We start from the raw sequence: 26,470 nt of genomic DNA on the forward strand, positions 1-26,470 counted from the left end.
TCTGCGGCGCCATCAAAATGAGACGCGTCATGAAAGAAGATGCTGAAAGACACCAAACACGAATCGGACGTGTCGATTCGCACCGCAAACTCAGCGCAAACCCCCATAATTACCACATTAATTAATTAATACATTGTATGCGTGTGCATATACGGACACATTCGGATATGTATGCGTTAATAAGTTCATCGGCTGGGGCGGGGTCACGTCGACGGAAAATGTTGAGAAGCGCATATGAACAATCTGAATTTTGATTTTCGAATACTAGTGCCAGTGTTGCGGACACGCTTAGTGCGATAGTGCGCGCCGAACCACTTTATCTTTACACGTTTTTCCCGACAAACCACTTGTCCTCGTAATGCCACGAGGTTTTCCACCTTCAGCGAAAGTGGAAAGCGCGAAAATTTGTGACGAAAAGTTGATAGGATCCGAGTCCGGAACAGATTTGTGGCTAACTCCACAGAATCCACCGACAAAGTGCACTACCCCACTTCAGAGGCACTCGCATCTACACGGTTAACATTTCAAGTGAGGAAAAATTACCATAAACCAGGTAAAAACGTACATAATTCAAACAAACTTTCAGTCAAATAACGGTTTTTAAACGAATTCAAATTCTTTCCGTTGCACTTATGTAGTAGGGAGTAGGCTCAGATTTGTATGGTAAATTATGCATTTGAAAGCACACAATTCAGTGACTATACCTATAAATACAACAATTGCTACGAATGAACTCATTTAATATCTTATTAAGATGTCGCTTATACATACATACATTTATTTATAATAAAATATGGCTTTCGATAAGATTTGACGTGTTCATTCGCACAATGCCGTGAATCTATACTAATTTGGTCCGTTGAAATTAAGTTTAAAAGTCGTTCGACTTGAACTCTATATAATAATAAGGTGATACCGATATAATTGAGAACAAAAGACCACTAAAAATAGAATAAAAATAATTGACGTGACACAAAGGAGATTGATAAAAATGTGTATATATCCAATCGACAGCGAAATAATGATGAATAATATTTTAATAATGCACTTGAGCACGTATAAATCTTGAATAATTGCATTTCGTGGCATAATCTACTCGTATATTGTTATATTAATTGTGTAATTAAAACGACTGCTGATTTAATTTCGGAATAATCGACGTTTTCATACGCTGTTTAATTGATAAGCAGGTAATTCATTAGAGGCATTTTTTTGTGAATGATAAAACTTTCTCATTTGGTTGTATGTATGTAGAATTATATTAGAGAAATTATCGTCTTATTGATAAAATTTAATTGTATGTGACAAGATTATGTTTTAATGTTAAACTTTAAAGTAAAATATGTAGTAAGAAAAAAAAGTATTGCAAACTTCAAGTGAAAATATTAGTATGCATACATAGAATACAATATATTAAAATATACACATGTACAAGTTTTCTCAATTTCTTTATAATTGTTTTGTATATTCCTATACATATGCACATAATTAAAATATAAATTTTGAAGAGGTTGTATCATATGAATATTTTAAAACTCAAATTCCTATTATAAAAACTATAAGTTGATTTGTGAAATACTTACTTGAGAATGTGAAATATCCGCTATTTAAAAGTACATAAGAATACTTGTTCGTTTGCCTATTATGTAAATTTACAGTTTTCAAATTAGACAATTGAAAGCAAAATTTTCTAAAAAAGTTACTCTTTTTATAATTTTTGCATCTTTTATTATTTTATTGAGTTGATTTTGGTATTAATTGGCCAATTGTATATCAACTTTATAAGATACAAATCAAAATATGATTTAATTGAAATGACTTGTTAGTAAAATTTAATCAATCAAACTTTATTGTGAAATTTTTCCAATGTCAAATGCTTATAATTGATAATAAATGTACTTTTTCAATTAATATGATAGAAGTATCAAATAGAAACATCACAAGATTCAGTTACTTCACTAACAATAAACTTTGCGACCATAACTCTTCATAACCAAGTCCTTTTTATTATATTACAGAACTAACCAACATAATCAAAAACTAATAAATCCAATAAACACCACACAAACGAGCTTAATTTTCACCATTGTGCATATGAACATCTACAGTATATATGATACCCAATTTATTACTACAAATTAAACCGACCCGACTGTTGCCAACCACGAATCTACACCACGTATCATAAATGGGTCAAAGACAATAAATAATAATATAAAAAAAAATGTATATACATACAACGTGGTATATTATTCGAATGCAGATAATGCAAAATTTCACCCAATATATGCACATCTTCGTGGCAGACGACGACCGGTCCATATCTCAACGGAGATTGCGGGAGGTCGACCGATCCTGACCAGCTCAACAAAGTGCTAAAATTGAAAATACGCGATGCAAAATACGAGTGCTATCGACCGATTTCACACGAACAACATGTTTATAGTCTGGCGATGATGTTGATGATGATGATGATGATGGGGTGGGAGTCCACCCGCATGGGGATTGCATTATGCGTTGGTAGTCAATTGACGCTGATGATGACAATGGAGTCCCGCACGCAGCGGGTGGTACAACCCGCATACAAAAACACACGCTGATGCACTGAAACCCACCCACGTTTACCAATCAACATTATTTGTTGTACAAAAACATCATCATTGTTAGCGTTGAAGTGCTGCTGTGGCTTTGCACTCGGTCCAAATGTATGAATCGAGGTGGGGGCGCACGTTGAATGGACTCCAAACTGATGGTATTATATTGTATTATTATATGGGGTTGTCTTATCTCTCAACCACCAAAAAAGTTCCTACGACTGTGTACGTGCTAATGTATACAATATTGCAGTACTTCAACTGGTTTGAATCTAATTTTTAATGAAAGTTTCCTTTAATTCAAATTCAAATCATTGAAAGAGTGATTGTAAATTGAGTTAACAAGTGCATGGGCCTGAAAAACGCCGATAGGCTTTGTATTTTGAGCATGTACAAAGTAAACAAGAATACTACCCGATGAGCCTTTCCACATAGCATTGAACAAAAAGGTCGTGTAATCCGTATCAATGTTTATAAAGTCTTGCTTACACCGGAATCTCTGACTTTATAACCATAGCAGAATTTCCCGATGGAAATCCCTAACTGCTGATTGTTTTAGATTGTGGCTTGGCATTTAGATTGTGAGCATTACAAAAGCAATGAAGAAGATGGAACTAGTTTTGGAAAAATACATTCATTAACATTTGAAAGACGGAGCGTCGAGATCGAACGAGTGTCCCGAACCGGGGTCGAGTAAGACCCCAGTATTTTTTAGTCAAAATACAGCTTTTCTGAATACAAATGGGTTGAATATATATCTTATTAATCATTTTTTACATCAACATAAAAAAGTTTTAGTCCTATAGCATGTTTTTGACTATTTTTGCTTTGAACATGGTGTCAATGTTTATAAATAATAATAATAATATCTTTTTATTCCAGGCGATAGGGAGAATAGTGCAATCCCCAACGCCCATATAAATAATATATAGATAATAACATTATTGAAAAATAATAATAATAAACGATAATAATAATAATAATAAGAAAAATCAATCAATTCAATGTCCATTTAAGGCGGTCGGTGGAGTAGCTCCATCCATCGAACATATAGCGAAGAATGCAAATGAGAAGATGCAGCAGCAAGAAGACAATTAGAAGACAAAAATATACGAAGACGTAGAGAGGCAGCACTCATCATGAGAATGGCCTCAAAATTTGCAACGCGCTGCAACCCCTAGCCTGAGGAAAGCATGGTAGCAATTGTTATATTGTACTTTTATCTTCCTCATCGTCTCCCGCTTGTATCTGGTCCATAATTTTCCAGTATAAAGGCTAGTACAAAAGGACATAAATAATTGTCTCTCAACTTCTACATTGCAGTGGTTAAACCATCTTGCCAGCATTTTAGCCCATACACAAATAGCTCTTCTTTGTCTTTTGATGTCACGGTCATCAGAGAGATCCTCCGTCAGCAGGTGTCCCAGATACTTGACTTCCCTAACGGTTTCAAGATTACGTCCATCTAAAATAATGTTGGGGACGAAATGAGGACCTCGGCCGTATCGGAAAATCAATACCATGGATATTAACTGGTTTACACCGGAATTTCTGAATTTATAATCATAGCAGAATTTCCCGATGGAAATTTCTAACTGCTGAGTATTTTAGATTGTGGCTTGGCATTTAGAATGTGAGCATTACATTTTAACAACAACGAAGAAGATGAAACAAGTTTTGGAAAAATAAATTCTTTAGACTTCTTTTGTTTATTATTATATTATTCTATTAAAATATTTTGAAAACATGTAGAAGCAAAAAATAAACGTGTAAAGTGTTGCCAATTACTTATATGAGCATTCACTATTTGGTTAATTTTCTGATACGTACATACATATAACTTGAAATAGAGCCATTTTTTTTTTATTTAAAGACATCCAAATCTCATTCATAATGGTTGCTGGTTTCGATTGTGCGATATTCAAAAATCAAAGTCGTCATGGACGGTAACGAGACTTTGGCCAACACAGGTGCAAATTTAAATTAAATTTTCTAAATATAGACAGTTACGATCGAAATGCTTTCGTATGCGCAGTCTACATACTAAACGAAATCTAAACGAGTTGCAATGAAGGAAAAAACCAGACTCGCCTGATAAGATGGTGACTTGTAAATTGAGACGTGAGTTTAAAGCAAAATTAGAATCTGGTAAATAAATCGTCTGTATCCTGAAGACTTGTGGAGTTATATACATACATACATATACATATGTATATGTAGGTAAATAAAAACAGCTCGTTTTGAAAATGTAGAACATGAATGAAGATCTAGAAAAAGCTCTTTCGTGCTCAAAGCAACGCAAAATAAGAATTTACATATATCAAACATAAGAAAGTTCAAGGAAAATCCAGAACTTTCTATACTATTATTACTTCATAATAAGTGAAATACAAGTTTATTTAGGATTAATTAATAACAATCTGATGCAACGTTTACATTCTTATAAATAAGCAGTTTTGGTAAATCTGACATTTCCAGATTTATGTAGCTAGTACATATAGAGGGTTATATTTAGTTTATGTATATATTTGTATTATCAACTGTTAAATATAATTCAATTAAATTCAGTAATAATACACATTCAAAATAAATATCGAAACCTTAATTTATTCGATTGTTTTATCATGAAAAATATTTTCAAATAAATTTATTCTTATATAATGCAATCACTTTCTACACTTTCTACGTTTTACCTACAGCTCAGTTTTAACTTATATGTTACAGTCCAAGTGTAAATTTCATTCGTTCATGAACGTACTAGTTTGTCATACACAACCTGGGCAATTATAGTGTACACAAAAGAATACATAGTTTATTCATGCACAAACTATTTATTAGTTTAAGTATTCTCAATCGTTTGTCCCATTCTGTATGTACATATGTATGCTTACCCTGGGTTAAAATATTTGAAAAATTAGTGGAAACTGGAATTACAGCAACGTTTTAATTTGGTTTCTATAGAATTTCCGTTTTAAATACTTGGAGTTTTGATATCTCAAAGGTTTTGACAGCTCAAAATCTTTGACAGCTAACTTAATATAGCTCTTGACTGTTAGCACACTACATAAGACCAATAGTTAGTTTATGAACAAACTACTATGTTTATGAACGAACTGGAGTGATTAATTGGACTGTAACATAATTAGATTTTTTCATCATTATCATACATATTTACCGCACATCAAATGCATTTTATGCAGTTTGTTTTTTATATCGACACTTTAGTTAGGAATGTATCGATTCCCTACTATTTTCGTTTTTAGGCTATTCTTAGTTTCACTTCGCTTATTGGTCTGACACTGTTTCCTACATTCTTCCAATCGGTTTGAAACTTTGCCATTTTGCGCAGTTTGGTCACCGATAAAAATTTAAATAAACACTTTAAAGAATCCAAAAATTTTGGAGACGACGACAGCTCAACTCTGCCAGTGGCCAGTAGCCTTATATGTTTGACTTTCCGCCCCCACTCGTTTTGTCAGATTTTAATTGTTTAAACGCCTATAACTTTATGTTTTTCACATTATATCTTATAAAATTTGCATTATAGGCTCTCATATGTGTATATTTTTACTCATAGGTTATAAAATAGTTCAAAAAACGGTTTATCTCAATTTTAAATAGCATTACCTAGCAATATCAAATTTGATCGGTATTAAGCAGTTTAATTACTTGAAATATAAATTGCCTTATCAATTTAACTAGCATAATAGTAAGGCTTAAATTTAAAGCAGACACATTTACCAAATGACCAACTTATATACTTATATACGACTGCAATTCGCCAGACGTGATGTACTGACTGCGAATTCACCATTTAAATTATGCAAGTCGTCACGGCGCCACCTAAATCGGCTGTGCAACAATGCAAAATTTACTGAATCGATGGTTCAAGGTTGGTTTCATTTGACACTAGACACATACCCGAAAATAAAAATCCAACTGCGACATCAATTGACTGTTTTTAACAAAATTTATCCGGAAAAAATCCAAGAACGCGGAAATCGACCGTACAAAATCAGAATGGTTAACCAGATTACGTTACGTAACAGTCTGGCGCCAATTTTGAACCCAGGTACTGTTACGTAAAAGACTTCCCAGACAGCATCATCAATATCCATGACGGTTGACAACGAGATCTTGCCCCCAATTTGACAATGAAGCCACCAGCCGCCGTGGCCCAGATGACGATAAATGGATCATTAACGACTGATCTAAACCGTTTCGCGTTACCCAAAAGTGTAACGGACGCCAAACAAATCGCAAAGTTGACACGACACGTAAAATCAAAGTATACGTATCGTATTTATGTAGTAAGTTCAAATCGAATCAGAAAAGTTCAACGGTTCAATTCGCCGCGCGGCATGTATAATTCGAATTGAATCTAATCAAAGGACAAGTGCAGTTAATCTGGTGAGGTTTCGCTCGTTGAGGGATGTCTGGCCCAAGTACACGTGTCGTATCGATAATGAAACCCCGACCTTAATTTGGCAATAAAAAGTGCCACTCTCGCCCACTCGTTTGCGAGGAAAAAATCGTCGTCTCGTGCGAAATCTGTCAGCACGCGTCGCCTTGCTCCGTTCTCGCACTCATCGATCCCCAGATTAAAATTTCAATTTTAATGATCTGTCTTTGAGTTTGCGCTTTTTCCCATTATAAATATTTACAATTCTTTGTTGTTTGTGTGTGAAATCTGTTTTTAAAATATTACAATAAAATCGGTGTGTAAAATTATGCAATTAATGGCATGTGTGAGATCAACATGTCACACTATCTTTCATCATTATTATTATTCACATAAAATAAATATATTTGAGAGCAGCTATCTTTCTCTATTTTATTATAACGCTATTTAAGCTTTTTACTAGGTTCACTCTGTTAGTTCAGTAACATTCCCGACCGTCAAAAAATTGTGATCTGATTTTGAACCACTTCCACTCTTCAGATCGCTTTGATATCATACCGACATAGGGATCTAGGTAACATTATTCTTCTCCTACAGTTTAATCATTAACAAACTTCTTAAACATTACATTGGAATCTTGTGTCAGGTTTAAGCCATGATAGCTAGCTATCCAAACACATCTTTCTACCGCCCCTTCACAACTCACAGGCTAAACAGTTAAAATTTTATTTACTAAAAAGTTTTTTTACTCTCATCTCATATAAACTTAATATTACTGAAGAGTATTCAAAGGTAAGGGAAGTAAAGTCAAGGTATAAGAAAACAATCAGGTAGGTTTCAGATCTTTAATGATGCTCTTCTGGTGGTAGCCAGGCTTCGAATGAATCGCAGTTCGAGAGCGCCCAATATTTAAACATATTGGGCGCTCAGCGCATACAGATATTCGCGAGATCTTATTGGTCGACGAGTCGCGCGTTCCTATTGGCCGTAACGCCGGACTCTTCTATACGTTGACGTCAACGCGAGATTAGGCCATCGGCGCTATCTCTTAATCGTTACGTTACATTACCATATATGCTTTCTCACATACATACGTTTTCAATTCATTAATAGATTATATATATTAGTAATATATTGGTGAAATTCGTGGACTAACTATTAAAATGTTTTGACCAAATCATAACCTCTACTTAGCGCGGAGAATGTTGGAAAGAGATGTTCTGGAGTGTCCACACTCCTCATTGGAAGACCAATGGAGGTCGCGATCCTCAGGAATGAGGATGTCCACAAAAATATATTTAGGATCAAAACTCTTTGCTACCGGGCAAGCCTACGGAAACATAAGCAGAGTGAAATTACTGAATGTACCGCGCATTGAAGAATTAGACTGCTCTAAATTAAGTGACAAAACACAAAATTTTGGAACTCTTAAATGCATCAAATAAAATTATTATGCTTCAATATTAATAAACAAATTCACCGATTTATTATTAAATTTATTTCAATTTTAAAAATGTTGGTATGGATCTTCAAAATATACAAACGTAATATGTTTGTATATGAACAAAAATATTATTATTATTATATGTTTGTATATGAAATTGGTCAAACTGAACGACACATCTGTTGCAGGAACAGACAAATTACGGTCATCTGGTGCCCATATTTTATATAAAAAAAATCACAAAATCATTAGAGTCATACTGGTATAAGTGATATCTCGAATAAAATCCCCAAAAAGGTAATTCATAAATTTTTGCGCATAATTAAATTCATATAATATTTATTTAACATAATATTCATTTAATATAATATTCATTTAATATAAATATTCATTTAAAAAAAATTGAGCTAAAAAAAACACTTTTGCGATATTTTTGACAGTTTGAAGTATTGCAAACAAACTTCATACATAATTGTATGAATGAGAAGTTATGTCATGTTTATGATTATATTTATATTTTGAACCAATTTTACATTATTTTATTACAAAAAATGATGCCAAAACGAAGATAAGTATACAGTTCACACATACCTGCAACAGAATCGTCACAATCACTCACAAAATATTAAAATCCATTGCTAATGTCACCCCGTCGACTATCTACCGCCCTTTTCGACACTTGTATCAGTATGGTTTATACATTTGTTAGCTTCATATTACGTCACTTGACGCATTCGCTTATAGATGGCGTGATTATCGATAATTCACTTAGGTCTCTTTGGCACAATAAGGAATATATGAAATGCTATTATTTTAGCACTAAAACCAGCTTTTTTTTAAAAATGTCACTTGTTCCAGTCTGGTTTTCAGCCCGTCATATGCTTTCTAAATTTAAAATTTCTTATAAAAAAATACGCATAAATTATCACATATTGATCTTGAAATCACATAATAATCACTTATTTTATAAAATGTTTGATAGTTAAATTACTGTATTGCTAAATAAATAATTCGAAAGCATAGTTTCTTAAGCATATATGTATACAAATATATAAAACAAAACAGTGTGTTTCTATATTTATTATTTTATTATATAACTATTGTGCATTGCCGGGTATTTATAGAATTTGCCCAGCGCTACTCGGGGGAGTGAAAGTTTGGAAAAAAACATTTAAATGGCTCCAACCCCTTCCCAAACCCGTATGCGATAAGTTAGGGTACCGTGAGAAAGTGTACCAAATTACATATGTGGTACTATTTAGAAAAATATGGAAATGCATAGCATAAAACACACTTGCACGGCGTTGCCAGGGTGATTTTGTATGCGAGCCCTTTGATACCGGCCACTGAACCCATCATAAATTTATTTATGCTCAAATAAATAAATTTAGGTATGTACTACGAAATACATAGTATAGTGAATTTGGTAGCCCTAAATTGAAAATTCTGGATTTCACAGAAAATATACATTTATATATATTATGTACTTTTTTAATAATGTAATTTTTCCAATTTATTTTCTCCTCATATTTATTACAACCCCACGCTTGGCTTTTTCTGAATATTGAATATGAAAATTTAATGATGTAATTACGGATATGTCATCAATCGGAAGTGATGACGATTTCAAATGTAACGAAATTAGTTTTGAACAAATCTCGCCTTGATCAATGCTAATGCGTTAATCGGCTTCAGCATCGTCGAAATTTGCATTTGGAAAATTTCCAACACTTCTCAAACTATCTGAGAATAATGAGATCGGAATAAATATCGACGGTGTTGAGAGCACGTGCCGTTCATGTTTGTTTTGAGTCATTTAGATGGGGTTAAGGAAAACACAAGTTGTTTACATATATATATTAAATGTACATTATAAATATAATAGAAGGCAGAAAAACGCACCGAAAGCATATTTATCCAATTTACACTTTCGTTATGATGCTAAATCACACCACAAACAAACATAAATACGTGGCAATTTTATATAATTTTTGCATTATTACTAGTATAACAAAATAAGTATTTAATGCAATTGAATCAACCATTATATATGTATATATTTTTTATTTAAAAACATGTCACTGTGGCCTATTTTGAAAATTAAAAAAAAAATACTTTTAATTTACATATGACTGGATAGTAATATGTAGAAGTAAAATATACGTATATAAATAAAATTAAGTTATTAGAATGTTCTCTATGGATTAAAACTAATATATCTATTTTAACAAAATGAATTGCAGGAATAATCAAAATATTTATCCAAATAAACTCATTTGCTTGACCAAATTCTATTCACTATAAAAAATAAAAGTAAATTATTCAGTATGTATGTATGCAATATGTTTATTTTTTTCTAACTATCTGTATGTATGTACATATGTAATATGTTTATAACCAATCATATTCGAAATAATAAATGTTAGTGTATAAAATTCTTCAAATTAATGTCTTACAAAAAATACTAAATTTAAATTAAAGTCTTCGTTGCCGAATTTTTATTTTAGTCCTTTTTATACATAAAACGTGCTTATTTTGATTAAAAATTGTAATTTTAATTTTATGATTTTTTCTTAATATCTTGAACATAAAATTAAAAGAACTTTCATGAAATTTAAAATTTGAAACTAGGGGTGCCATATACCTTCGGCCCGGGCCTGCATATGTATATATATAAAAAATGGAATGTTTGTCTGTCTGTCTGTATGTCTCGTATAGACTCCTAAACCATTCAACCGACTGCGATGGAACTTTCAGTTGTTGTTGCATGCATGTCCGGGAAGCTTACTGTGAAATAAAAACGGGCAAAAAACCTCTTAATAATAATATTCGTAATTACGATTTTACTGGCGCGAAAGTAAAGCTATCCCGCCTTCAACGCATCAGTTTGACAATAATCGCGCCACGCTTACCTCATACTCGAATGTACTGACCATTCAGGGCTGTACCACAAACACACAGCGGGTGGCCCACGCCAGCAAATGTATCCGTAACGTATCCCGTTCCCGTTCCATATGTCTGTGGAACGGGAACGGGAACGAGAATGGGAACGGGAATTGCACGCGTTATTGTGACATTGCAACGCATGCCGGGATCAACTAGTCTATCTATATATCTATATCTATATATGTATAAAAATGAATGTCTGTGTGTGTGTGTGTGTCTCGTATAGGCTCCTAAGCCACTGAAGCGATTACGATGGAACTTTCAGGATTTGTTGTATGCATGTCCATGAAGATTACTGTGAAAAAAAAACGGGAACGGAAACGGGAAAACCGTGAATGGGTGTCATTGCAACGCTATAATTTCAAATGTTTTCGCATCGCGACCAACGTGTTCGCCGACTGCGTTTTTCCGACAAATGGGAACGGGAACGAGAATGGGAAAGGGAACGGGAACGAAAATGGGAACGGGAACGGGAATCGCATGCGTTATTGTGGCGTTGCAACGCATACAAGGTTCAGCTAGTATGTACATATATAATATTTAATGTCTGTCTGTGTGTCTCGTATAGGCTCCTAAACCACTGAACCGATTACGATGAAACTTTCGGGATTTGTTGTATGCATGTCCGGGAAGATTACTGTGAGAAAAAATCGTCCAAAAATGGTAACGCAAACGGGAAAAATGGGAATTAGTGTCATTGCAACGCAATAATTTCAAATGTGTTCGCTGCCTGCGTTTTTCCAACAAATGGGAACGGGAACAAGAACGGGAACGGGAACGGGAATCTTATGCGTTATTGTGGCATTGAAACGCATGCCGGGTTCAGCTAGTACATATATAAATTAACGCCTGGAAATTTTTATTTTTAAACATAATCTACTAAGTAAAAGTGGAATTAATTTTGTTCTTAAAAAGGTTCGATTTAATGTGAATAAAAGTGATTCCTTAAAGAAAATCTAATATAGAAAAATATGTTTATATATTTTTCACCCTTATATTGTGCTTACGACCTTTTGGACTTGACGGGTGTGATTTTGGGTATGGAAATAAACTGTTTGGGAGGTGCAGTGGCGTCGTTAGCGAACAGGATCTCACGTGCTGCCGATTTCATTGTGTTTCCAACGACGAGGCTCTCCGAGGAAGCGATTGTGAGTGGCGATAGATTTGTGTGTTCGTGTGACATTTATGCAAAACGCATACTTGGTTATTTGGCAGTGCATGTTGCATACTAAGTTGCACACAACAACCACATTCTACCGCATGCAACTTCCGCTTTTCCGTCATTTTCCGGAGCGCGCCCGCCAATGAAAAGCTTTTTGCCACACGCTCTCACTACTTGTATATAATTTTTAGTTAATTTATTGATTGATGATTTACTTGTGTTTTCTATACAATATATACAGCCCATTATACTTAGACGTTGTAATTTATATCATTTCAAAACTGCGTACAGTATATTGTATGCAAACTGTTGACTTACTCGAATTTCAAAATAGAAGCCATGTCTATTGAAGGTTACATAAATCAATATATTTTATTTATTTGGTGGTTGAAAGATAATCGATTGACAGGCTATGGATATGAAAAATGTAAAAAGGATTTAAATGCCAGTTTAAGAATATAAATAAATGTGCTTTGATATTTGTAATATCTTTTTGCTAAAACAAATCTCTACGGAATTAAAATAGCATGACCTAATTCATGGTGTTATGATCATTTTTCATATTTTATAAAATTAAATTTTCTTTATGGTATGTCATAAAAAAGTTTATTTCAATTAAAACTTTATCATTTGTATGAAAATTGGAGCAAATTTAAACTACAATATGACATAATAAAATTTTAATTGAAATTCACTGTAAACATTTAATAGACTCGTTAAAATTTCGCCTCATGGAATTAGATGATTTCCTCTTGATTATTTTAAAACTTTTTCGTGGAACTAATAAATTGACATTCAGATTTGACTTGTAAATCATTCTACAAGGAGAAATTCATTGTCGATTCCAAATTTGATGACGAAATACTCTTTGTCTATTTTTTTTTTGCATATCAGCTATATGCACTTGCTTGATTTAGATTTTTAAATGCGTTCTATTGTTACTTAATTATTTTCACAATACATCTTATATCCATTTTAATAGCTACTGATCTACTGATCATTTTATATCTTACAATTTTTTTGTTACTAATTATAATATTATCTTATTTTAATGTTAATGTACAGCATAATAAAAAAAAATTCAAAAACCTATTTACAATTCTTATAAATGCTCGAAATACATTTTATACATGATATTAACTAAAGTCGACGATCTAAAGCAATTTAAATTACAATTTCATTAGTATGCATATAATACCTTACTAATTACATCATTTTTGAATTAAAAGTTTATAAATATCATAACCATAGAAACAATTTTACATAAACTATAGTATATTGTAATAAAAACAATAAAAACCTTCTCAAACTAAGTATACATATACATACCTTTTGTATTGCGTTCTTAAAGTAAACATAAATGTCTTACATAAGCTAAAAATTTGGTTGAATGAGTTAGTTATATATAAGTTCATATGTAATTGCAATTTTGTTCTTGTTTTCATTTTCCATTAAAACCACTAGTAAATTTTAAAAATATCGCTACATTCTTTGACAATAATTTAGAAAAGTTATTAATTTTAAATTTAGTTTCAAATCACGTATCCTTTTCAAAACTACTAAAGGCAAAAAGCTAGTAGTAAGCACGAAGGAATCGAAAGACAGTTAATTGCAATACAATTATGACGAATTTATTATCTTTATAGTCTTCCCAGTTAATTTCAATCCTTAAAATAATACTCGTATTTATTCAGTCTTATAGACATACAAACATACATATTATGCATATGTATATGTAAGTATCATTTTTCTCTAAGAATGTGATATGTTCCTTTTATTACAATATGGATATATTTATAATATAATATTAAAATTGCATCCGAAATTATTAATTTGAATTGAATACTCATTAATCCCTATACAAATATATGGACTATTAATGGCTATCATTTCTACCATAGGCATAGGGCCAAACGATGCAATCGGCATATACATATATAACATATTATATGTACATGTTACAGATAGACAAGGGCATCTCAAATGCGTTGAGTAACTTCTCACAATTTTTTTTTCGAAACGACATGACCTCCTGGCATAGGCCGATGATAACGACGTCCTTGTCGTCAGGTCGAAAAAGAATAACGAATGAAAAGCTTATTAAAATATTCTGAAATGACAACGTTCATTTGACAGATAACGAACACGTTGCGGATTTGATCCAATGCAGTTGTTCATATCACACCTCGGCTAATGAGTATATATTAATTAAATACATAAATCCGGCATCATTATTATATTTAAAGTGGATTAAATTATCATCAGATTCAATTTTGAACGCGCCAATAATTAATTTTCAAATGACAGCGTATATAAACATAAACGGTAAATACTTTCGGTCAAACCCTTAACTTGCCGCAACAGTGAATACATACATATGTCCCATTATAATTTGGCTGTCGTGTGTCAATATAATACGTAGATGTGCAATTCGTTTGAATAATATTATAAAACTGCAACGTGTAGCGAAAAAGTGAGTGACAGTAAATGGAAATTATCTGAATTTTATTATGTCTGACGATAGGTCAATACATTCGCTATTGTTTATTATTGTTCTCGACGACACAATAAAATAAGTCGCAATTGAATCCACCCAATCAGGTATGCTTATAAAGATAAAATGCATTTTAGTGCAATTGTACTTTTTTCCATTTGTTTTTTGCGTCAGCGAAACAAAATCAAATTAGCGAAAACAACCGTTTGAAACTTTCTTTGTTGTAAAAGCACGTGTATACATGGACCAATATCTAATTACGAAGAATTGAGGTCACGGCAGACAGAAAAACTTGTCACTGAAGATATTAAACAAATAATTGACTTCCTAAGATATATTCGATATCATTAATTTGGAACGTGATAATCAAACTAAAAGCGTTTCACCAGAAAATCCGCTTCCACTTCAACGTCCATTATATTCTACATTTTTTATTCTTAATTAATCTTATCCACTTTTCTTTCTTTAAAATTTCCTTCTGCATCCTTTTAGATGCAATTCGATTATTTATTTTATCTGATTATCTTTATTGTAAGGGTCAAAGTCAATTTTCATGTAATATTTTTTTTCACGAAGACATTTTTATTTTTTACATAGATACATACATATATACACCAGGAAAGCCCCAATGCGCCTTCCTAGACAATTAATTATATAGGCTGATTTAAAATATATATGTACATATTTTACAGTCCAAGTGTCCACTCTGGTTCGTTCTTAAGCACACTAGTTTGTCCATACACGAACTATTGGTTTTAGCTTAAGTGCTAATAGTCAAAAGCCATCTTCAAATATCCATCACCAGGTGTCATATGAAACTTTTGGGGTCAAACCGAAAAGTATTTATTAAATCCAATGAAAACGACTTTACAACGTTGCAACCCACGGCAAGCATACCTACATAGAAGAAAGAACAAACAATTAATAATACTTGTCCATACTTTCTACCATAAATATGAAATGAAATTACATATTTATGGTAGAAAAATAATTCAAGTATTTATTAGAAATATAATTTACAGAAAAATCATGATATTTAGTAACCTCCACCCTTTTGGCATATAACAGCCGTAATCTTCAATACAGGCATCTATCATTTTATTTATCCATAAATTGTTTATATATTTTTTCAATTCATTTAAATTAGTATTAGGACTGCTATAAACAATTGATTTTAAAGCCCCCAACAATTTTTAATTCGGTTTACATCTAGTGAATTAGCTGGCTACGGTAAAATTTCAATGTTCATTGTTTCCAGGTAATTCTTCACAGATCTAGGGGTATGACACCGTGCATAAATATGTATCCACCCTTTTTCGATAAAAAATGGCAAAAAAATGTTTTCAATAATGTTTTGATTTTTTCTTGCCCCATAGTCTCTTGGACATAGTACATGTATCCATCGAAAATCAATAAGTGACCAGTAAAATCTTACATATTTTTACCTATATATTAGGTAAATTAACTTTTTTAGAGAAGAAAATACACCCCTTTGGCTTTGGCGAAATATGACATAAAATGCATAAATTTGCTAATACAAATGACCTAGTGTGAGATTTTTTACTGAAATGAAAATGCCACAGCTGCTGATTTACAAAGATTTATTTATATAATTGTTTCCACTATTGCCATATACTTGAATTAACAATATTTTCGTTTATTACGATAATTTACGGATCGCAATAAACGAAATTTCATACATTTTTCGCATAGCTTTGAGTTTATGCTCCATTACAAATATTTACTATGCTTAGAAAGCGTCAACCTTGCTCTATTCAACGACCTGATTATTATAGCTATGCGAGAGGTTGATTGATAACTGGCTTACCTCGATAAAATAAACGAATTTTTGTTATTAATCCACAAGAATAGTCGAAATATGATTTTTCTCAGTGGAATTTTATTTAATTCTCATAAAGATAATTTAATATATTATCCCTATTAATTCAATTCAGATTCGTGTAAATACGAGTAAATACTAGTACGAGCTTTTTGCTCGAAATTTTACCGATTTAAAATTCAGCACACTTCCAATTAATCCTTTTAAACGAAAACAAAAATATTGTAGTCAGAACACTATCCTAATAAACATGTTTCAATAGAAAAAACTCAATATAAAATAGTATTAACACTGGGAAAAAATCCCAAGTGAAAATACGTACTTTTGACTTTTGATTTGAACTGGACGACTACTTAGAGAGATTTGAAAGTTGAAAAGTAATACAAATAGAAGATAAAATACCCGACTATATATTCCAATATTCATTTTGAACAGAAAATTGACAGATTTTGAGACATCGACCGAACAACACCAAGATATAGAAAAATCGCGCGATTTAAAAAACACATATATCTCCGAATCTCGAGCCAATCAACATTTTTTATTACCAGATTCGTGTTCACTGGACAAAGATCTATAAGAAAAGTCATATCTTGTCTCTGAACCAAAAAAAAATCGTCATTTGTCGAACAGTGTTATCACCGAACCATCGAATTAAAAGTAGTGATAACTACATATATCCCACTAATGAAACTAACGAAAATCATGTATGTATGTAGACATATGTACATATGCTAAAATAGTTGTGGGTCATCTGAATAATAAGCGTTGGTCCTTGTAAATCCCATCGAAGGATACGTGCATAGGTTATATCTTACCTAAGTCGTTCTAAATTGGAACATGAGTTTGTTGACGTAGTGTCGTTAAGTGAAGTAGCTGGTTCGCAATGAACTTGTAGATCGTCCTTAGCGTGCATTTGTTTGTTGGTGTGGGTTATTGGGAGCAGCGGTCGTTAATACGTAGCCTGGGAACATCCAGTAGACTCAAGGCTAATCCAGGACAATGGTCTCCTGGGGGACGATCAAGAAAATCAGGCGTCGAAACTGCAACTCTGCAATTTGCTTCAAGGCTCGAGCTGCACCTGCCTGCCAAACTTTCATACTATGTAATTTCATGTATCAAAAGTCATTAGCGGACCGTTTCAATACTTATTATACCCACTACTTATATACGTATGTATGTATGTATGTAGATTGCAGTTAAATTGTTTTAACGTCTTGGAATCTCGTCGAATTATCCTTAAAAATGTGGATTTTAATTAAAGTCTTTTAAGACATTTAAAAATCAAAAATCAATGAGTCAATTTATAATTCAAAATTCTACAAATGGTACAGATACATACATATGTAGGTACATATATAGTATTTTTACATTCGAAACTAATGGCATTAGCGGTAATGTTTAGAAATGTAGACTAGTCCAAAATAGAATAGGAAATATTTAGGAACACACATGATTAAGAGATGAGGCATGTAAAGGAAGCATGTGTTCCAACGAAGGGTATCAATTATAGACATCGTTGACACAACACACAATTTTATACCAGTGATACAGGCATTCAATAAAATTCCCAGACTATTACCGTGTAGTTGTAAAATGCACAACTTCCTTAATTTCTACAAAACTTTGCAGATAGAATTCCAATAACAAATTTGTTGAAACTGCAAGTAATATTTTATTTTACATAGATATATACCAGGAAGACCTAACAGGTAGACCCCAATGCGCCTTCCTAGGCAATTAATTAAAAACATTGTAGCATTTTTATTACATAAATCGGTGTATTTCGTGAGGCCGAAGAACATGAAATTAACAATTAATTAATAATAGACTTATACATACATTTTTACATATTGTACATTAATCAAATTCAGATATTTGTGACAGCGGGTAGGATGATTTTTGCCAATTTGATGGAGGAACCGTTTCAACAATGAAATCAGATAAATTGGCAAACAAATATTCAAGTCTGACCAGCAGTATTACGATTAGAACGGGATCGTGTTGTGCCCATTGATATTTCAACGGTTAGTTTCGGAAACAAATTGATACGTGATTTAAAATAAAGTTACAATACCTAAAGTAATAATTAGTGGGAATCGGAACTGAAAAAGGATTCCGGATCCAGAACTGAAAAAGGAATCGAAATCGAAAATGGAATCGTATCGATATCGTCGTCATGGAAAATTTGTATTGTTCGATAATGTCACGAATTCTACCAACCAAAACTTACATACAAAGTCTCTTTCGAAATTATATATTAGATGTATGTATGTATGTATGTAGATACGTCAGACGATATAGGGTTAAGATTGTCAAAATTTACTATTCAAAAAACGAAGAGCGACATGTTTTTATAATTGGTTTTATCGTGTGCAATACGTCGCGAGCTGACAAGGTGGTTCATTATCGATTCAAACTTCGTTTTCTCCAACTCGCATCCTCAATTAATCCATTTTTCATCGTCATTTGCACCAACATATGTACATATATGCATACATATTTATGTGTATAGGTACATACATACATACGGTCGAAAGATTGCGCGCCCCTGACACAGTGTGACACTGTTGGGTATTGCGACGACCGATGATGATGATGATGATGATTAAGTGCGGTACAGGGGAGGTGTTGGAGGTCAGTTGTTGGCCCACTGCGCCACCGTTGACCGGGCGGCCAGGGTTCGATGTCCTGATGAGGACCAGGTCGAGTCACCTCCTGGCGACCGCTCTTGCGAAACCTAGAATTTCGCATCATCAAATCCTATACGAGCGACCGCTCTAATAATTCACCATGCGAAATTATTCGACCAAGTCTCAATTTGTGATACTCTTTGTTTTCTTTTCTCGTATGATTGTTAATCAATGTGAGAATGGCAATTTAACGGTGGAGCGTAGGATTTTTCCAAATGAAAAGCTTTATGAATTACTATCCTTTCCCTATACAAAATGGATTTCAAGAATTGTATTTGTAATAAAATCTGTCTTTTACTTTTTAAGCGTTGACTGTTCGTATAAAAGCTTAAGAATAACTGAGCAGGTATATGTAATAAATGTTATACATTTATTCTTATATAATGCAATCACTTTCTCATCTCAAAATATGTATTTAATGATGTTTTATCTACTGCTCATTTTTTACGTATATGTATGTAACGGTCCAAGTGTACATATATTTCGTTCGTTTATGAACATACTACATACATATGTAGTTTGTCATACACGAACCAATCTGGCCACAAAATAGCAAATTGACAAACGAACTGGTTTTATTCATGCAAAAAAAACTATTAAGCATAAGTTTATGTTTAAATATATAAAGTATATTTAAAAACTATTAATCACATTCCTCATTTTATGCTTACCCTGGATTCAGTGCCGGTTTTAGGGGGGGGGGGCTAGGTCGGGTAGCGCCTGAGGGCGCCAAATAAGTTAGTGCGCTGAACGATGCACCAAAGGCGCTTTAAAATTTAAAATTAAAGCGCCAAAAGCCATTTAAAATTTTAGATTAGAGAGCCAAAGGCGAAAGTTCTTTCTAAGGGTGTTTAGAAAAAATTGCCCGAGGGCGCCATCGGGTGTAAGACCGGCACTGTCTGGGTTGTAATATATTTAATATTAGCGGAAACGTGAATTATAGCAGATGTGGTTTCCATAGAGTTTCCCTTTTAAATTGGCGTTTTGACATCCCAAATGTTTTGATAGCTCAAAAGTTTTGACAGTTAAAAGTATCTTGGGACACCTGGTGAATCTATTTGAAGATAGATTTTGACTATTAGCAATTAAACTAAAACAAATAGTTCGTGTATGAACAAATTAGTACGTTCATGAATGAACCGGAGTAAGCACTTAAACTGGAACAGAAACAAATGTAGCTGTCGCGATGACAGTTAGACAGGCCTGACTAATATTGTGAACCCTTGGACTGTAAAATACATATGTATTTGTATGTATATTTACATATTTGAAACCTGCCCAAAATATGTTGTATAAGTATATCTTCGTTAAAAAAACATTGCATTAAAATTGACTTTTTTTTAATTGATATTTTCCGATACATACTGTTTTTTTTTAACATTGAAAGCTTAATATATTTATAATATATCTATAATATATTTATATATATAATATATTTATAATATATCTACATATATCATATATGTATGTATGTATCTATGAAAGTAAGTGATAAATAATTCTAAATATCAATGATATATGCAAATATAACAATAGATTTGAAATGTTTTCCAATTTTTTATGTCAGGCTTAAAATTTCTCAATTTTATCTTCCAAATCAATATTATATGTATCGTTAGATGAAGTTAATATATGTATTTAATAACATTTTGAAATTTTCCATACCAATAATTCTAAAATGAAGATGCTTGATTGTTATTTCAAAAATGTGAAATTTTAAAAATGTATAAAATTATGCATACATATATTTTTGCCTAATTAAAAAAAAAAATATGTATATATAGTATGTAATGCTTACATATATGTGGACAGCTTTTTTTGTCGACCATGCAATTTATTTTATTAAGAGTGATAATATACATAATGTAATAAATGTCCTAAGCTCGTTTATCAGTCAAGAGTCATGACATTGTAAAAATTTGCGATGTTTATCATGCTAAGTGATATGTTTGACAAATTTAATTTAATTTGCCTTAAAAATAATTTAAACATAGTATTAATAGCACAGCACAGCCTTGAATTTAAAGATTGAGCATTTGCTCTTTAATTAATTTCTCCCAAGAATGTATTGCTAATTAAAACATATTATCATAATCAATACTAGTCATTATCAAGTATTAATTAGACATACATTTTATTTGTTTTGTTTATGAAATTAGCAGTAATTACATTGCAAATTGTGATACTGTTGAGAAATTTTCTCACTTTGATATTTTCAAAATGAAATATATACATACATATGTACATAGGTTTGTTGCATTATAACCTCTTAAATGGTTGTAATTTATGCCATAAAGCAATGACACCCTTTGTAATTTTTCGCCAGGAAGCACTCAACAAGATAATTGGTCCGTTGAATAAAAAAATGGCATGAAAGAAACTGCTGCCATCTCAAGAGTTCATTGTTCAGAGATGGCACAGGGAAGTGGAAGGATTCTGAATGAGGAGAGTATCAACGACCCGACCGAGCCCGACCCGGCACAATTGCACAATTGAAATTCAATAATAACAATTGAATGTAACATAATAAATAAGGTCACGTTATAAATAAGTCGAATATCTGTTTTACGAAATAGCAAGAGGGCATTCCGCACTACATCAATGAATGTTTTCCCCTCGCACAATTTTGGGAGGCCACCCGCATGATTGACCACAATTGGACAATTACAGAAACAAATAATAATCTCTTGTGTTTGTACACATTCGAATGTGTGTGTGTGTGTGTGTGTGTGTGTGCACTTATGGAGTCGTATTACTTGGGTGAATTTTTTTCAATCGACCGGAAGTTCCAACAACCGTTGCAATTCTCGCTCTTGTACTACGGCCGAATTTTTCAATGATGTCCGCATCGATTAAAAATAGTGCTGCGTTTGTTCTAACGGCTGGATTTTAGCGAGGAGACCTTTAGTGAATGAAATCAAGGTCGGTCACGCCTGATCTGGAGTTTCTCTTGTCCTTATGAGGAGTCGGAGTAGCGTCAGTGCAGTTTGGCGATGACGTTGCTGCCAAAAACAGAATAGCGCATTCGAACCATATCCAGATGATATAATATCTAAAACGCATTAGCTGGATGGGAAGTTTCGGTATAGGGTATATATTTTAATATTACCAGGCCTTAATTAGCTTCAATTTGCCTTTTGGTCTGACCACGGCCGCTCTAAGGGATGATTTGAGGGTGCAGAACACCCGGGCGCCAGAGCCCCAAAGGGTGCCAAGTTCCACGAAAATAAAAATTATATAAAAAAATATATATCGACAGCTTCCGTTATACAAAAATTTAAATAAATTTGCAACGTCGCCAAAGTCTACGTTTCGTGTGTAAAAGTGTGGGAAAAAAGTAGCGATGGCAGAAATGTAATGCAAATTGACACATACGTATACACGTTCAATATCAGATAACAATTAGATCGAAAGTAAAATTAAATTGTCAATAATTTAAGTATTTATTGAGTTACATCAGTACTTTAAGACATAAGATAAATATACATATCTACGAAAGAACTTGAATTTTGTATAATCAGGTGAAATGTTCGGAATAAATATTCTGATGATAAGCGAGGTGAACAACAATGTTTGATTTTTTTTATTATTATTTTTTATTTATTGGGGGGGGGGGGGGTGCAAATTTTGGATTTGTACCCGGGCGCCAACTACCCTTAGAGCGGCCCTGGGTCTGACACTATTACCTACATTCTTCCGATCGCTTTGAAACTTTGCCATTTTGCGCGGTTTGGTCACCGATAGAAATTTGAATATCTTCCGATAGCTCGATGGTGAAGAATAATCGTAATAAATACGTTTAAGAATGCAATTTCAATGACATTTCAGCTACGCTAGTGGCCAGTAGCCTTATATGTTTGACTTTCCGCCACCCACTCGTTTTGTCAGATTTTAATTATAACGTCATTCTTGACGATTGATTGTTTCCAAACAGCCTTTCTTTTCGGCATTGGTTTGTGTCGTTTGTGAGTAATTTTACGAGTGATAATATTATTATGCGTACTGAATCAAAAAACCTATAAGAAAAATATTTATTTTTTATGGAAGAAAAAATCTTAAGGTTAAAATTTCTGTCTCAAAAATCTCTCAAATGTAATAAGGACACATAAAGGATAAAAGTTATTCAATTAAAACTAAAATATGTAATTTTTGCTGTGTAAACATTGTATGTACATATGTACATATATGTATGTTACAGTCCAAGTGTACATTTCATTCGTTCATGAACATATTAGTTTGCTCATACACAAACCAATCTGGCCAGTTACAGTGTATACAAAATAGCAATTTGACAAACGAACTACATAATTTGTTCGTGCAAAAACTATCAGGCATAAGTTTAAGTATTCTCAATCGATTGTTCCAGCCAATATGCTAACCCTGGATTGCAATATTTTAAAAATTTGTGGGAACGAGAATTATAGCAATGTTTTTATTTAATTTCCATAGAATTTCCCTTTAAAAATTAGTTATTTTCACATCCCAAAGGCTTTGATAGCTCAAAAGCTTTGACATCTAAAAGTTTCATGCGACAGCTGGTGAATACATATATATATTTGAAGATAGCTTCTGCTTGTTAACACTTAAACTGAAACCAATAAGTAATGTATAAACAAACTAGTATTTGCATGAACGAACCGGAACGATTGTACTTAAATCGGATATTGTATTTAAATCGAACAGATCGCTCCAAAGCGACGAGTGTACTAATCAGTGGCGGCTTGTCTATATGGGCTGCGGGGCTGCAGTCCTCCCAGTATAGTACAAATGCATGCTTTTTTTGTCTGTATTTGATCACCCGTACTACAGATCGATGAATCTCTGCAGCCACCCCCCCCCCCCCCCTCCCTATGAATTCTTACGAACCGCCATTGATACAGATACAATACAATCAATACAAGCATTTATGCATTAAACATCATCCACAGTGACATCTATGAAGCAATTTTTGCAGTATTTTATTGTACAAATCGGCGAACCTCAAGACGCCGAATAGCTTGAGATTTGTAAGAGAGAATGGAAAGGAGATGCCAATTTTACAGAAACCATTTCAATTAAAATCAGAAAAATTGGCAATCTCTGATAGGAAACGATCGACCTGGAGTTATAAACCAAAGTCTGGCCAGCAACTACTAGTGGGAATCGAACCGTGACCACTCCATTCGAAAGCATAATACGCTAACCACTAGTCCACGCTGCTGGTTTAAATATTGCAACCAAAATAAATGAGATTTCACTTCTCTACACTGTTTTTATACTTTTACTTAATATTAATATTTTATACTATTATATTAATGGCATTCTAAGAGTGGAAAGAAGCTTATATGCACATCACTATGCCCATATTTATATTGTGGGAGAATTAACATATACTTATGTAATCTAAAAGTATCGATAGAAAGAAATAATCTGTTCTTGAGATTTGTCATATTGTGTAAAATATTTAATACAATCCAAAAATACTGGTTTTTATCAAAACTTTAATGTAGGACGCGTGTAGGTGCTTTGAGATTTAAGACAAACTGAAACAATATTTCGTTAATATTGTAATATAAATATTAAATTGCAAATAACTACTAAGTTTCATCTATGAACATTTAAAGTTGCAAAAATTGAAAAAAACATCTCAAAAAACAAAAAATTTTCATCAAATTTAAGTAAGAATTCACGAACGACTTACATAGTTTAATACAAAAACCGTGGTTAAAAATTTACACGGAATGAATGTACAGTTGAAGTATTTGAGATATCATGCTTATGCGAAATCACAATTTGTTGTATGTACATATGTATATGATGGTGCATAATCATGATCGAAATTGAAAGTAGGTATGTGTTGTGTAAATTATACAGATGCACACAGATAGAAGAGGGGATGCACCGCCACGTGAATGAGTATCGTCAGTCATAGTGATCTCGTCGGTTGGGTCGGTTGCATTTGACCACTTACGTATATAATATTCAATTCGAAGGAAAATTTTCACGTGAAAATTATATGTAATCGTATGTACCTATACATATGTGAAGGACTGAAATTCGCAGTGAGTTCATAAATCCCAATGAATTTGAATAATATAACATCTGATTTTTCATCCACATTGGTACTTTTAGTTCAAATTTTTTATTTTAACTTATCATTCTATCTAATTTAATTCAAATCTAAAAAATCCTTATTGAAATTATCACAAAAAAAACTTATATATTTTACTATATAATATATACCATATTTGATTTTTATTATTACTAAATTATGTTCACAATGAATATTATATATGTTTTAATATCTAAAGATCTACTGATCATTTTCTTTTTTACAATTTTATCTTATTTTTGATAGTAATCATCGTATTATATAATTCAAATATTAGTGTACAGCATAATACGAAAAAGAGCTCAAAAACCTATTTACAATTATATATTAGAAATTCTTCAAATTCATTATAAATTATTAATTCTTCTCACATATATGGACTTCTAATGTTTTTTTTTATCAAAACCTAGTTGTTTGACTTCTGAAAGTTTTAGTTTTTGTCATTAATTCTATAAATTAAAACATATTTGTCGTTTTTTTTTCAGATTCACACAAGGAATCAACGAATGAAGCAACTGCAATGTATCAATTCAAAGCAGAATTTGTTTTTTATACTATTATAAAGTGAATAAAAGCTCAATTAAATAAAGCAAGAACACAGAGGGTTAATTATGCTTATAAATATGAAGCGTTTGGTAAACTTTAATATATTTTTATTTTCAAATTTCAAATAAACAATTGATTGAGTGAGTATTTTTGGTCAAAATTTCATAAAAATGTGTTATTAAATTAATTATTATTTATTACTAACAAACAATGTGTTTAAATCACTCCACACAAACACACACACACACGCAATCAATA

General features: G+C 32.4%; 1 protein-coding gene across 1 annotated transcript in view; it reads left to right on the forward strand.

Annotated features, from left to right (window-relative positions):
• The first annotated feature begins 272 nt into the window (after positions 1-272).
• The window catches only part of LOC143913626 (growth/differentiation factor 8-like), a 30,438-nt gene continuing 4,240 nt past the window's right edge, over positions 273-26,470 (forward strand). Inside the window, exons 1-2 of the mRNA XM_077433522.1 lie at positions 273-553; positions 26,152-26,301. The gene's annotated coding sequence lies outside the window, so the exon portion shown is untranslated. The remainder of the gene's footprint in view (positions 554-26,151; positions 26,302-26,470) is intronic.

Source organism: Arctopsyche grandis, chromosome 6 (genome assembly GCF_051622035.1).
Source record: "Arctopsyche grandis isolate Sample6627 chromosome 6, ASM5162203v2, whole genome shotgun sequence".
NCBI lineage: Eukaryota > Metazoa > Arthropoda > Insecta > Trichoptera > Hydropsychidae > Arctopsyche > Arctopsyche grandis.